The sequence below is a fragment of the Octodon degus genome, unplaced genomic scaffold (genome assembly GCF_000260255.1).
Source record: "Octodon degus isolate 3935 unplaced genomic scaffold, OctDeg1.0 scaffold00201, whole genome shotgun sequence".
Taxonomy (NCBI): domain Eukaryota; kingdom Metazoa; phylum Chordata; class Mammalia; order Rodentia; family Octodontidae; genus Octodon; species Octodon degus.
The window spans coordinates 4,654,102-4,666,204 of NW_004524777.1; the positions used below are offsets into that span (position 1 = coordinate 4,654,102).

General features: G+C 36.7%; 1 protein-coding gene and 1 pseudogene across 5 annotated transcripts in view; one reads left to right on the forward strand and one right to left on the reverse strand.

Moving 5' to 3' along the window:
* The window catches only part of LOC105743990, an 18,129-nt pseudogene extending 15,755 nt beyond the window's left edge, over positions 1-2,374 (reverse strand).
* The window catches only part of Eda (ectodysplasin A), a 465,104-nt gene that overhangs the window by 416,261 nt on the left and 36,740 nt on the right, over positions 1-12,103 (forward strand). The window lies entirely within an intron of this gene.

Below are 12,103 nucleotides of genomic sequence, written 5' to 3' on the forward strand. Positions count from 1 at the left end.
GGAACCAGGGATTGAACTCAGGCCCTTGCACTTGCCAGGCAAGCACTTATTCCACTGAGACATCTTCCTGGCTCTCTATATGGATTATGAACCACATAAGATAAGGTTATAATTTTGATTAATTTGTTAAACATAATTCATAAAGTAAGAGAAGAAAGAAAATCCACTGTAGTCACTTATATTTTTACTTTTTCATTTTCTTTTATTCCCCCCTGACATCCAACATTACTTCTTCATCTTTCTTGTTTCATAGTTTGTTTAGAACTTCATTAGCCATTCTTTTAGCTTATGTCTACTGGTAACAAAATTCACAGTATTCCTTCATTGGAGAATTTCTTAATTTTCCTTTATTTTTCCACCTTTAATTTATGAATGGTATTTTCAATTATTCATAGGATTCAGAGTTTGATAGCACTTTTCTTTTGATACTTGAAAAACGTTGTACCATTTCTTTATGGCCTGCCTCATTTCTTATGAGAAAGCCACGGTCATTTAAATTGTTCTTCCCCTATAGGTATGGATTCACATTTTTATCTAACTATATTTTTTCTTTGTCTTTAGTTTTTAGAAATTTAATTATAATGCTGAACCCATAAGTTGAGCTTTTTATTTTTATATTTATAACATTCTAATTCCATTTGATTGTTTTTTATCTTAAATTTCTTTTGTGAGACTTTATATTTCTCTGTGAGGAAGTTTTTCCATTTGTTTCTAGAGTGTTTAAAATTATTAAAGCATTCTTATAATGGCTACTTTAACATATTTGCTGTATATGTAATACTATCATCTCATTAGCTTTGGTGGATTATCTTTCTTTCTCAGTCAGTTTAAGATATTTGTTCTCAGTGTAATGAGTGGACTTTTTTTCTTGGAAGTCAACATTTACATATATTTTTAAAAAATTTTATTGAGAAACAAATAGCAATGAGACAGTTTCAAAACCGATTAGTAGGACAGTTTCAATAATTAATACATTGCATATTGTTGTCATCTTAGTGGTTATTCATAGTACAAGATACAGAAATGATGTCCTGTCCACATTTATTTATTTTTAAGGATCTACTCAAACCTTTTTTCATTTCACTGGTTTTCTGGGATACTGTTTGAGTGGGAAAAGAGAGATTTAACACATCATTACTACCAGGTAAATGTAGAAGTTCAGATCCATTTTGATGCCTGTTGGAGAGAGGTTTTCTCATCATTGTAGCATAGGGGTTGAAATTCCAGCTACTTCTAACTAATCCCCAGTAACTACACTTGCTGGTGGGGAAGGGGATGGAAGTCCTACCTCTGTAGCTGGCTTTGTCTGACACCATGTCAGAAGGGGACTAGAATACCTTGTTATGGTTTCATGAAGATGAAATTATGTGATTCTCCACTTGGACTTGTTGCTTTCATAGAGTGTTTGGCTAGAGCAGAAGGTTTTTTTTTCCTAAAATTGTTCGTGTTATGACATTGTTCTTTTGGCTCAAGAGAACAAGAGTTTGTTAGTGCTTTTAATATGGTCTTTCTTGTTGGTGTTTTTGGCTTGCTGGCTTCTTTTGTTCCAATTCTGTAATATAGTAAATGCTATAGATTGAATATTCCCTTCAAAGCTCATATTGAAATTTCATGGCCACTGTAATGGTATTAAGAGGTAGACTCTTTTAAGAGGTGATTGAGAGACCTAGGAAAGACAAGGTTGTTATGGAGGCCCGGACCTTGCTTGTGCATGAGCCACCTGACCTCATGGGCAAGTCATGGAGCTGCGAGATCATTAGCTCCAAGAAGTCAACATGTCTGGCTCATTCAGTATCCCAGTCCCAGCACAAAACCAGCCTGGTTTATAGGCCATGCAGAGTACTGATAAACCATCTTCCAACCCAGTAAAACATGGAGAAGAAAATCTTGCCCAGAAAGAGCCCCAGAAGACTCTCAGCCAAGCAAGGCAGAGGCACAGAGATAAAGCAGCTCATAAATAGCTCAGCGGACTAAAGTGCCTGCTTAGGCAGAGCGCAGGGCCTGGAGATCCAATCCCTGTGCCTGCTGGTGGGGCACACTGAGACAGCAATTGAGACTGGGCGTGGTGGCGTGCACCTGTAGTCCCAGCACTTGGGAGGCTGTAAACAGGAGGATCACTGAGTCGGATCTACGCAGTGAGACCTTGTACACCCTGTCTTAAATATAACAATAAATAAATAAATTAATTAATTAATTTTTAAAAAGCAGCTCGTGAACTTGCTGTGGCGGCTGCCAAGTCAGATAAGGACTCTAGACTTTTTAGGGCAGCACCTCCTCGCAGTTCCAGTTGTGGACTGTCTAGCCCTCCTTTGAAGCAAAGCCACAATTCTTCGTTCTTCACTCCCCTGTACCATCTCCTGTCAGCCTGTGTCATGCCACTCAGAAAAAGTCAGATTCCAGAAAATGCTTGCTCACTCTAAATTCTTACACCATGAGGTGATTGATTTGCTCACGAGGGCACCGCTCTCAGGAATGGATTGAGGCTATTACTGGAGAAGTGGACTTGCTATCATGGGAGGAGTATAATTGTAAAAGAGAGGGGTTAGGCCCTCTGGTCTGTATCCCATACATACTCACTTCCCTTCCATATTCTGCCAAGGAGGATGCAGCACAAGAGCCCTCACCATATGCTGGCACTTTGATGTTGAACTGCCTAGACCCAGAATGATGTTCCAAACAAACTTCTATTGTATGTAGATTAACTAGCCCTCAGTATTCTGCTAGAGTAAGGCAAACTGGACTAAGCCATGAGACCTAAAGAAACCTGGAGAGCTTTTCACCTATGCTTCCTCAAGTCACAATGGTCAGTCTGTTTTTTTCTCTGTTGTTGAGATTTTTCTGTAAATTTCCAATTTGTTTTCGAGTCTGCTGTTTCTAATTTCAGTCACCTCCACTGTATATTTAGGCCTATTTGGAACATTTTTCATTGGGATTATTTAAACTACAGAAACTTTCATTTCACCATTTTTATAACATATTTCTTTGTTCACTATTATAAACAATACCACGGTAAATATTCCTATAAATACCTCTTTGTGCAGTTGTGTGAGTGTCAATCCAAGCCTATACCCAGCATAGAAGTGCTAGGTCATAGGTCACATAGAACGTGGACTTTAATGGATATTGCCAAACTACTCCTGAAAATTATGCCAATGTATAGTTTCACCAACAATGTGTGGTTTGTCTGGCCACATGCTCACCAAAACTTGTAGTGACATATTGAACTTTAGTTAGCTTTTCCCTTGAAAGTTAGTTCTTGCATCTTGTTTTAAAATATCTTGCCCATACACTAAGGTCATGAGGATAGCTTCAGTATTTGGTTCTAAAATTGTTAAAATATTTTCCTCCAATTTAGTACTTTGCTCTGTATTTTTAATTTGTTTTTTGATATGTTTGATAAAGGAATGCTACTTTTTCTAGTATGCATAACCAGATGTCCCAACTCCATTCATTAGAGTCCTTCCTTTCCCCTGTATAGTTATATTCCAACTTCAGCTATATTTCATGTTCTCATATCTCCCTCTTTTTTTTAAAGATATTTTCTTTTCTTTTCTTTTTTCTTTTTTCTTTCTTTTTTTTTTTTTTTTGTATTTTAGGGAAGGGCCTACAGTGTGTACAGGGTCTCACTACTAGATCAGACTCGTAATGATTCGCCTGTTTACAGCCTCCCAAGACCTGGGACTACAGGCGCGCACCACCACACCCTGTCTCAATTGCTGTCTCAGTGCACCCCGGGGGCAGGGCCGGCACAGCAGGCCCAGGGATTGAACCCACATCCCCTGCGCCTGCTTGCAGGTGCTTTAATCCACTGGGCTATTTGGTTGGACCTTCTCTTATATATTTAGGTTGACTGAAGTTTAAGAATAACTTCCTAAAATAAGTGCAAATGAAATAATGCATTTAAAGTTAAACTTTTCTTACAGGCCTCACGAATGAATCCTTAACTTTAAACTACCTCTTGAAGCCAAGTATAGAGATTAGCATTGATTAAGTACTTATTGACACTGATTAAATCCCTATGGCATATCAGTTTATTTCTCTCAAGTTTGAGAAAGAGAAAGTGTTACTCTCATATTACAACTAATACTAAAACTTGGAAATTTTAAGTTACCTAAGGCCACACAGTAGGATTCACAGAACTCAAGCCCAAGTCTACCTGATTCTTTTTTTGAGACAATGTCTTGCAATGCAGTACACGCCGGCTTTGAGCTCACTTTGTAGCCTAGGTTGATCTCAAACTTGCAACAGTCCTCCTGCCTCAGCCTCCTGAGTGCTGGGATTACAGTTGTGCCACCATGTCCGGTTTTGTCTGATTCCAAGTAGCTTGATTTTGCCATTTTACTATACTCCTTCCAAGAAAAATTGACATCTTTGAACTGAGGCTGCTATGAGCTGCCTATTGTGGGGAGAGTCTGTAGTACAAGTGCCTTTAGCAACCAAGCTAACAGAATTCTAGCTTTGCATGTTCACTTCCCTAACTGCTGCAAAACATCAGCCTAAGATGAGCTTCTGCTTCCTCTCCTGTCCCCTTTCTGTTTATTTATAACTATTCCATACTTGCTTAATACAGAGTATATAATTTACTTGTCAAAAAGCCTGACTGTTGGTATCATGGAGGAGAAAAAGTAAGTAAGAGGTGGTTAAGCAAAAGCTACATATTACTCATTCGTATTAGCACTGTTGCACAGAAATGGATTTCATATATTAAGTTCACTAACATAATGCTGATCTAATATAAGTTGTTGCATGATTTTATCATATTGTTCCAATTGAACATCAATTTCTTGCTGAACTATCATTTTTCCCTATTTCAACCCAATAGTCATCAGTTCCCCCAAAAGTTACAAAGACTACACATAAGTGGCCTAAAATGAGAGATTTGGCATCAGAGAAGCCAAATTTGAGCCTTAAATTTCTTTGTTGAGGGATCTGGGATGACTGAGGGTTGTTTTGTTTTGTTTTGTTTACTGTAGAGTGGACATTAACAGAGTTCCAATGAAGATTAAATAATTTTAAATTCACTTTGTAAAATGCTGTGAAAAGGGACATAGCCATGTTCTTATTTACCTAATGTTGTCTATAAACATTTATGTTATTGTCATATCTCTACAAACCCATCAGTTTCAAATTTAAAGAATCACCTAGGACATGCTTTGTAAATACAGATTCCCTGACTGTACTCTCTGATTTTATTTGGTACGTTAGGATTTTTATTTAGTATTTATTGAGTTGGGGCCCAGAAATCTGTACTTTAAAAATTATCTGTAGATTTTTTAAACACTGTAAAATATAGGACATACCTCATCTGAAACACTAAGATACGTACATATAAACAAGAATTTATGGATCCTGAAATAAGTATATATATATATATATATATATATATATATATATATATATATAGACAAATCTCTTGTTTTTAGCCACTTATTCATTGTCTTCATAACAGTTTTGAGGACTCGATGAATATTGGGTTCAAACAGGGAAAAATGATAGTTTAATAAAAACTAATCTAAGGTCAAAGTAAGTTCCGATAAAGAGATTATGAAACAGCCTTCTGTAATGTTCCAAAATCCTACCCTTCCTAGGTCAATGGAGATTGGCCATGTAGTGTCTTTTTCTTTTCACTTCTGTAATTATAGCTATCATGAGTCTTTAGAAACTAGTAAAATAAATCAGCAATTATTGCTTTTTAAAATGCTAGTGGTTTTAAGGGTTTTCTTTGAAAAGATATAGTCAATAGGAGCAAAAGATTATGAATAACACCAAAATCTTTAGCTGTCTATTGAAACTTCTTTACAGTATCAAATAAAATAGGAACAGATGCATCTAGATGAAAATTGATTAGTAGGTAACAGATTTATGAACTTGCTCATTTTAAAAATTAAGGTTATAAACAACATATGTCAGAAACCCCATAAAGCTGCTCTGGAAAACATCTTCCTGGAAAGCCAAAATCCCTGTTAATGTTTTGAATTTGCTTTTCAGAACTGAATGATGACATTGTGTGCATCTGTAGCAGTTTGAAGCAGTGATTCCTTGAAACACAGCTCACTGTATGTGGGTGTGCATTCAGTAGCTACCTGAAAGTTTTAGTTTCTTCTCAGAATGTAATATTTCTAACCCCTGAAGAGAAGATAGCTTCTTGGTTTACAAATATAGGTGCTATTGCTAGGAGTTACAGTTTTCTCACTTTTTGGTGCATACCTCTTGATTTTAAGACCAAAGGAAATCATTTGACTTAGACTCACATTTGACTTTTTTTCTGTTGTCACATGTGCAAGTCACCTGTTGAATCTCTCTGGTCCACTGTTCCCTCTGATGAAGTCATGTTCTGTGTTAAGGCCGTAATATGCTCAGAAGCAGATGTCTCCCATAAAGCATGACCTCATTCTTTGGAATGAAAAGAGCCCACAGTAGACATTTGGGGTAACATGGAGGATGGGCTATGTTTAAAAATAGTTTTTAAAAATAAATTTCTATATAAAGGAAAATCTAGTTTGATGCCGTTTTTGTTAATGTCACTCCTCAATTTAAGAAGAGGCATCCACTGAACTAGAAGGAACACAGTTCTTGTGGAGAACAAACACTTCCATCCAGTTGTTATATTGGTAGATGACAGTGGGATTGTTCCAGATGCTGAATATAAGTTCTCTATCAAACCCCACTGAATTAGAGCCTCGATTTCAGTAAGTCTTTTTATAACAGACTTGGACCTTAGCAGAAATAAATCAAAGTGCCCAAAGAAAGTAACTGATCCAGGTGCACCCAACAAATAAAGCAAGTGAATCATTCTTATTGAAGAAAAGGGTAGAGAAAAATAGTGAACCAAATATAAGGTTGTACTTTAGAGACAATCCAAACTTACTTTGGAAGGTGAGCATTCCTGACTATTCTTTTTTACTTCAAAAGTTAGATATAATGCAGTTTCTGTATTCTAACTGGTCAAGTTATTGAGAATAAGTGAAATACATGACATCTGAAACTCTGTCACCTATAACCAGTCCTTTTAGTCACAAGGCACATGTTCTGATGTGCTCCTCAGTTCTGGTTCTGTTGGTTTCTGTGTAGAAGATAAGGATAGTAAGGAAAAAAGATACAAAGAACTAATTTCCTAAAGAGAGAAGACAGAAAGACCTATCAAGAAATAGGGTTGTAAGAAAATAAGGTACTTAACCATCTGACCTGCAATTCATAAATTAAATCACTACATTCCCATAATAAGTTTATTTCAGTTGTAGTGTGAATTAAACATGAATTCATGCCAATAATTCTGTACATATTAATTGATAATGATAAACACTGACATTAACTTTCCTTTGTCAACTTCTGTATTAGTTACCTTGGCCAGCAAGCAATCTCCCTCTGAAGAACTCTTTAAGCTTCATTCTTGCCATGAAGCCTTTATGGGTAGAGCAAACCTCTCAGAGTTTTTTTCCCCGCTCTTTGAGCTTGCCTATTCTCTTTCCTCCTTCTCTGTCCTCATGTTTCATCCCTTTTACTCTTGCTGCCTTTGGTGGTAATCCCATTGGTTACTGAAATGAAAGTACATGAGAAACAGGAAGAGACCATAGTTTGTTTCAGTTCCCATGGCTGAGAGAACTATTTAAAAGCAATGGAATTAAAAAATCACAATAGACACCACTTAAATCCACAGGACAGTACAAAGTTTTTTAAAATGTATTTTTAGTACAGGGTTTTACTCCACAGATCAGACTTATAGTGATCTGACTGTTTCCAGCCTTCCAAGCACTGGGATTATAGGCAGGTGCCACCATACCAGCCTCAGTCACCATGTCAGTGCACCCCAGATATGGGGCTGGCCAGGAATCGAACCCTGGTCCCTGTGTCTGTCTAAGCAGGCACTTTAGTCCACTGAGCTATTTGGCTAGCCCAAGAAATTATTTTAAAAGTTTGAACTCCAATAATTTGGAGACTTTCAAAGAAATGATTAAATTCCTAGATATGTGTGACTTACCAGGTTGAATCAAGAAGATATAGAAAATTAAACAGATAAATAACAAGCAATGAGATTTATATAGTAATAAAATGTTACCCAACTAAGAAAACCCCTCTAAGACCCAGTGGATTTACTGCTGAGTTTTTACCAAACTTTTAGAGAACTAACACAACACTGTTCAAACTTTCATTAAAACAGAAAACTAAGGAAAGCTTACAAACTCATTCTATGAAACCAGAATTAGCCTAATACCAAAACTGGTAAGAATTCAACAAAAAAAGAAAACTACAGGCCGATATGCTTGATGAATTCAGCGGGAAGAGCCTCAATGAGATATTTGTGAACAGAATTGAACAACTCGTGAAAAGTGTCATATATGACCAAGTCAGTTTCATCCTAGGAATTCAAGAATGGATTAAGGTATACAAATTAGTGAATGTAATACAACATTTAATTAGAATCAAGTATGAAAATCACACAACAGGGGTCAGGGAGATGGCTCAGTAGAATAAGCGCTTCCCTGACCAGCTCAAGGGCCTGAATTCAATCCCCGCCTCTGAAAAAAAAAAAAAAAAAAAAGAAAAAAGAAAGAAAGAAAGAGAAAAAAAAATCACATAACACATGCAGAAAATGCTTTCAAAAAAAAAATCCAACATTCTTTCATGATAAACACCCTGACTGATGAAAATAGATATAGGATACCTATTTACCTTAACTGTTAAAAGCCACATACAGTCATTCTTTGGTATTCAATTACTTTGAAACTTGTCAAATTTAGTACTTAATGCATTGTGATGTTAAAATTTTATCCCAGTATGTAATTTGTTCAGCCCTTGATATGCACACTAGAACTTGTCAATGTTGATTGTCTCGTGACTTACAGTCTTTTGTACCCAGAATAATTTGTTTGATACAGTTCATCATACCTCCAGTGACCAATTAACAAGCACCAACTACCACTGACTGACTACCCAGAGCCAAAATCATACTAAATAAGGAAAAACTGGAAGTATTTCCTTTAAATCAGAGTGAGGCAAGGTATCCAATCTTAGCACTCCTGTCCATTTGAATACTCAAATCTGTAGCTACAGCAATCAGGCAAGAGAGAAAAATAAAAGGGTTATGAACAGGAAAGGAGCAAGTCAAATTATCTCTACTTGCAGATTATGTACGTTTTCCATAGAAGAATGAAACATCTTCACCAGAAGACTTTATATTTGATACACAAATTTAGCAAAGTGGCAGGATTCAAAATCAACACACAAAAACCAATTGTGTTTCTGTATACCAATAAGGAACCCTCCCCCTGAAAGAAATCTGGAAAAGAACTTCACCCACAATGATTTCTGATATAGCTTGTTGTCTAGATCAGTGGGGGCAAACCTAAGGCACACATGCCACAACCACCTGCTTATCACTGAAAGCTCTGAAAAGTTCACCACCACTGATCTAGACATTCCCCCAAATCCTCATGTGCTCATAGGTGATGCTTTTCAGAGATGACTGGACTGGATCTAGCCTATGAACATATGGATTAAGAGTGTAAGATAATGAAATTGGTTTAACATAGTTCTCCGTGTCAATAATGGCTGGGTGTGGGTAACACCAATCAATAGGCTTGTAACTTTGATGGACTATAAAGGAACAAAAGGCTGCTTGGTGGTTCCTGTTCCTGTCTGCCATGCTATGAGCTGTTTCTCTTCTGCCATGCTAGCCTACTTTGCAGCCAGCCAACTGTGGACTGAAACCTCTGCAAGATGTGAGCTGAAATAAACCTTTCCTCCTTTAACTTGTGAGTGTTGGGTATTTTATTTCAGCAATGAGAAAAGTAACCAAGATAGCTTTTTTAAAAAGTACCTATGGGGCCAGAGAGATAGCTCAGTGGTCTAAGTGCCTGCCTGGCAAGCACAAGGACCTGGGCTCAATCCCAGTACCATATGCTGAGCCAGCCCTGCCCTGAGCGCACTGAACCAGCCACTGAGACTGGGTGTGGTTGTGCACACCTGTAATCCCAGCTGTGGGGAGGCTAATACAGGAGGATCACTACGAGTCAGACCTGCTTAGTGAAACACTGTACCAAATACATAAAATTTAAAAAAAAAAGTAAAAAGTACCTATGAATCAACCTAATCAAGGAGGTGAAGAAACTATAATTCAAATTACGGATCTCTGAGGAAAGATAATTGAAGAGAATATTAGAAAATGGAATGACATCCTTTGTTGTTACAGCAGAACTAATGTCATGAAATGGCAAAATTACTTAACAGCAATCTGTAGATTTAATGCAATTCTAATTAAAAAGCCAGCAACATGCTTCATAGAATGAGAAGAAACAATCCAAATTTTCACATGGAGTCAGAATAGATCCAGAATAACCAAACAAATCCTGAGCAAAAAGATCAAGGCTGGAGGCTTCACAATATCAGATTTCAAGTTATGCCACAAAGTTATAGTAACCAAAACTGTATGGTATTGGCAGAAAAACTGATGGGTAGACAAATGAATTAGAATATAAGACAGAGGAAGAAACCCACACAGCTACAACCATCCAATTCTGGATTAAGGACCCAAAAATATATATTGGAGAAAAGACAGCCTCTTTAATAAATGGCACTGGGAAAATTGATATTCACTTGAAGATTCAAATTAGATAACTGTCGGGGCTGGTGAGATGGCTCAGTGGTCTAAATCACCTACTTAGAACAAGCTTAGCAAAGCACAGGGACCGCGGTTCAATTCCCCAGCACCACATGCCAGCCAGCCCTGCCCCCTGGTGTGCTGAGCTGGCCACACACACACACACACACACACACACGTAAATAAATAAAAATATTAAAAAAAAAAAACAAATTAGATACCTGTCTTTCATCCTGTACTAAAATCAAATCAAAATGGATGAAAGATCTAGTTATAAAAACTGGAACTGAAACTGCTAGAAGATAACATAAAGGAAACACTTGAAGCCATAATCCCAGGGAAAGACTTCCTGAATAAAACCAAATAACACAGGAAATAACATAAAAAATCAACAAATGGGGTTACATCAACTTAAAGACTCTCAGAGAAAATAAAATGGTGAACAGAGCATAGAGACAAATTGTAGAATGGGGGAAAGATTTTACTGTCTTCTGCTTTTTAATTAAAGTCTAGAGTATATACAGAACACAAAAAATTGAATCCTCATAAAACAAATGTTCCATTCAGAAATGGGCAATGGAAATGAACATATATTTCTCAAAGGAAGAAGTACAAATGTCCAATAAGTACATGAACAAAATGTCTCAACATTAGAGAAATGAAAATCAAAACTATGTAGAGATCCCATCTCAATCTAGTCAGTAGACTAGATACAGCTACCCCCAAGAACATACACATGCATGTGTGTGCGCACACACACACACACACACACTCATAATGCTGTAAAAAAAGAATCTCCCTACACTATTGAGAATATAAACCACTACAGATATTATAATAATCAGTATGGGAATTCCTCAAAAAGCTTAGAAATATACCACTTGACTTTGCTACATTTCTCCTGGGAATATTCTCAAAGAAATTTAAAAAGTCATACTATAGTGAAATGTGCATACCCATTTTTATTGCAGTACAATTCACAATAACTAAGATCTGGAAGTAGTCTAGGTCACCATCAACACATGAATGTGTTGATATTTGACATATTCAACCATAAAGATTAATGAAATCATGTCATGTGCAGGAGAATGAATGAAACATGAGACTGTCATGCTAAGAGAAATATATCAAAACAAAAACTATCAGGAATGGAACTGTGTTCACAAATATATATCTGTACCTACAGATATTGTTATATAGATTTGTGTGCAGTGTTTCACCCAACAGTAGAATACATATTCTTTTCAGCAGCACTTAGTACTTTCTCAAAAATAGATCACATTCTGGCTAACAGATCATTTCTAAGTAAATGCAGAATTGAAATGTTACTTTGCATATTATCAGTTCACTGTGCAATGATACTAGAACTTTATTTATTTATTTTTTGCCGAACCAGGGATTGAACTCAAGCCCTTGCACTTGCTAGGGAAGCGCTTATTCTACTGAGCCCTCTCCCCAGCCCATATTAGAACTTTATAGCAAAACAAACCAAAGAAACTAAGCAAA